Source organism: Mus musculus, chromosome 14 (genome assembly GCF_000001635.26).
Source record: "Mus musculus strain C57BL/6J chromosome 14, GRCm38.p6 C57BL/6J".
Lineage (NCBI taxonomy): Eukaryota > Metazoa > Chordata > Mammalia > Rodentia > Muridae > Mus > Mus musculus.
The window spans coordinates 47,840,925-47,845,224 of NC_000080.6; positions in this window are offsets into that span (position 1 = coordinate 47,840,925).

Genomic DNA, 4,300 nt, shown 5'->3' on the forward strand with positions numbered 1-4,300 from the left:
CAATCAGAGGCAGGTGTATATTATCTGAGGTCATAGTGAGAGAGTTCCATCTTGGAAACATAGAGGTTGGGTCCTCACCAGCCCTGAACTTGCCGGTTTCCTGAGGCCCAACCCATCAGCCTTCAGAACCACCAGTCAGGAAGTAATTTTTCTACAAGAACACAAACAGATGGATAGAACACCACGGAGACATCTTGGAAGATGTGTATCATGGATGCTCACATTCCCTGGGTGCTTCATTCGTTGGACTCACATTTAGAACAAAACTACCTGGGACATTTCTTAACATTAATTTATCAAGTGGGAATTATTCTACCCAAATTCCAACCAGTGATCTTGATTTCCTAATCTTGGGCTCCCTGGTGGAAGGGAGTTGATGCGTATATAATCACTACTGGACTAGTTGAGGGACCTTTAGAATATAGGATGGAGTCCCTGGGATGGATGCTGCAGTTTAACCATCACTGCAGAGCAGTTCCTTCACTGGTGAGATCTTGTGAAAGCACTGATGGTGAAAATGGTTGCTTAGAAACAGAGACTTGAGAAAGAACATTTAGAAAAATTTTAAGATTTATTCTAAGTGTCAGAGTGCTTTTCCTGCATGTATAACTGTGTACCGCATGTGTGTCTAGTGCCCGTGGAGGCCAGAAGAGGGTGTCAGATCTCCTGGGAATTGGAGTTACAGATGGTTGCTAACCACCAGTGCTGGGCATTGAACCATGGTTCAACACGTGTTTTAAGCTTGCTGCCAAGAAGGAATTAAGGACATCACAATGGATAACTTCTTTCTCATGAAACTTCCAGATATAGAGAAACATCTGCAATACCTCCTGAGCCCACAAACCAAGACGCCAGGACACCTTGTGTTCTGCTATGCCTTTTGCACACACCTTGTTAGGAGCCACTAGATGACTGAGAAGGAGGAGGAGTTTGTACTTGAACCTGTAGAGTGTGATTTTCCTTGAGTCCTGGAGATATTGGAGGGAAGGGACCTGGATGCCAGGTGGGCGGGGACTGGCTTCAGGAACACAGATTTTGTGCTCCAGTGAGCATGGGTAGTTAGGGGAATAGTCTGGGAATGAAATGGGGAAGCTGTCACATCTGGAAAGCTGATAAATTTCATGGCTCAGAGACCTTGGGACAAGCCTTTGACCTACCCACATATGGAGGTAGATAGGTCATTATTTCTAAATTTGGATGGAATTACTTGTATGTATGTATTTATGTATGTGTATATTTATGTGTGTGTGTGTGTATGTGTATTTTACTCATTGTGGTGGTTTGAATAGGTATGGCCCCCATAGACTCATGTGTTTGAATACTTGGCCTATAGGGAGTGGCACTCTGTGGCCTGGTTAGAGTAGGTGTGGCCTTGTTGGGGGAAGTGTGTCACTGTGGGGGTGGGCTTTGAGGGCTTCTGTGCTCAAGCTACTCTCCTTCTGCTGCCTGTGCATCTAGATGTGGAGTTCTCAGCTCCCTTTCCAGCACTATACTTGCCTGCCCAGCACCATATCCTGCCATGATGATAGAGGACTAAAGCTCTGACCCTGTAAGTCAGCCCCAATTAAATGTTTTCCTTATAGAGTTGCCACGGTCATGCTGTCTCTTCACAGCAGTAGAACACGAACACACTCATTCAATTCTGTGATTCATGCAAACTGGAAGCATTCTAACCCCCAAAAAAAAAACCACCAAAACCTCAACAGCTTCCTCATTGTTTGCTAAAATTTTAGCTTGTCCTCCTATAGATTTGGAATTAGCAAAACATAAAGCAAAAAGTCCAATCAACCCATCAACCAACCAACCAACCAACCAACCAACCAACCAACCAACCAACCAAAACCTTAAGGGGCAGAATGATACTAACACTTGCCATTGAGAGATGTTTCTGTTTCTGTGTGTGGAGAAGGATTTCTGACACTGATGGGAAAAGCAGGAGAATCTAAATGCAAATCCCTGGCTAAGTGGAGGATTAGAGAAGAGATACATTGTAACAATGTGAATACCCAGTTCACCTTGCCTGTTGCAAGTCAGATAATGAAGAATTTAGGGGCTTTAAATGTTTTCATTTTGAACTTCAAACCAGCTCAGGGGAAGATGCTCTACACATTTATGTGAATTACTCTGTATTTTTGTTTGTTTGCTGGCCTGGGTTTATGTTTACTAATTGTGAATTATTTTTAGCTTCCCATTTCACTCTCACAAATGTCCCATTTGAGTGATAGATTTTCCTATTCACAAGGGTTGGAAACTGGCTGGAGAGATGGCTTAGCAGCTAAGAGCGCTTGCTGCTTTTGCAGGGAATCTAGGTTTGGATCTTGGGATCACACAGTGATGCGCAACCATTTGTAACTCCAGTTCCAGGGAACCTATCTGAGGCCCTCTTTTGACCTCTGTAGGCACCAGGCATGCATGTGGTGCACATATATACATGCAGGCAGAACACTCATACACATTAAATATATAAACTAAAAAAAATTTTTTAAAAAGAGGAGCAAGCATGTAGATGGGGAGAGATGGCATAAATCTCTACGAATTGAAGCTTTTCAAAGAAACTATAGTCCACCAGCTGTATACCTACCAGGGTAGGAGTGAAATGAAGGATGAAGTAAAGACCACCACCAACTGGAATGGAGAGGTCTGAGTTTCTGGGCATGGGAAAAGGAACACCTCCCAGCAGATGTGAGACAACCTTAGAGAACCAGAAGGGTGAGCTGCTATGGCTGAGTATCTATGGCCACACTATAGCAAATCTCACGCATAAGTTTCTTTCCATTCCTATGTTCTGTTGCTTATTGGATTGTATACATATAAGTAATATTGACAGAATCCCAAATAGGTAGGAAACATTTGGCTAATGCAAGCCATCCTGTCCTAGGAAGTCTGTTCTTTGCTTTTCTTGATGTGAACATCAAACTTTCCCAGATTTGCTCATTAGCAGGTGCTTTGCTGAGCACTGAATAGGGCTATTTGCAGGAGGCTGTGCCCATGCATTCCAATCAGACTTCCTGTGCCGTGGTCGTTATGCTAGTCTCATTTGTTTTGCAGCCATAATTCTTGCCTTTCCTCTATATATCTTTTATGCAAGCATGAATACAATTTCTTTACTATTCATTTTTCCTTTGCATGGAGCATTGAGCCTCATTAGAAGGTGCTGGATGGACACTGAAGAAAAATGTCCTGCCTGGGCTGTATTACAGCATATGTGATAATAAGGAGGTATTTTAATTGGCAGGACACCATGGCCAAAAAGCAAGTTGGGGAGGAAAGAGTTTATTTGGCTTATACTTCCATATTGCTATGGAAGTCATCAAACAAAGTCAGGATAGAAACTTGAACAGGGCAGGAACCTGGAGGCAGGAGCTGATGCAGAGGGCGTGGAGGGGCGCTGCTTTCTGACTTGCTCCTCATGGCTTGTTCAGTCTGCTTTCTTATAGAACCCAGGACCAACTGCCAACCCAGGGTGGCATTACCCACAATGGGCAGGGCCCTCTCCCATCAATTGCTAACTAGGAAAATACTCTCCAGGCTTGTCCACAGCCTGATCTTATAGAGGCATTTTCTTAATTGAGGTTCTCACCTCTCAGATAACTACAGTTTGTGTCATGTGGACATAGCTCTAGCCAGCACAGGAGGTGTTGTAGTGAGGACTGCAGCCTGGACCGCTGTCTCTTCCAAGATTGTCCTTTCACAATGCTCTCCCTCAGCCCTGGGGCATTCCTCAGAATTCTTGTTATGCCTTGGAGAAATTCTATTGTGACTCAATAGCTGATCATGGTGGGGGTCCCATGTGTTTGAGACATGTTAGCAATGTATTGTTAGAAACAAAAAATGAAATAATGTATATTAAATATTCATGTTGAAAAATGCAAACACTATACAAATGAACAACAACCAAATGTGGATTTTTTAAAAAAAAATCGCTATCTATGAAATAAGCAATTTAGAGCACCCCAACTTTCCTCAATCCCTATTACCCTTGCTCCATCTGAACCCGGGATTCACTCACTATTTTCATTCTGTAAGGGGGGTGAGGGACATTTGTTAGTTCTGGGTGTGTTCTGCTGCATAACTACAGTCAAGCTTTCTGCTTTGCCTGTTGGTACATTCTAAAGTTGAAATGAGTGAATAACATAATACTATAACTACATAGCCATTGTTCCCAGGAGACGTAGCCATTGTGAATGAAGCTTTAAGGAAGGAAATGTCATAGTATACCACAAACAAGGAGCATGTCTCAAGTCAAGTGGATAGCTTTCCTGACATTGTGATAATCCTCCATTATGGTCACATTTTAATT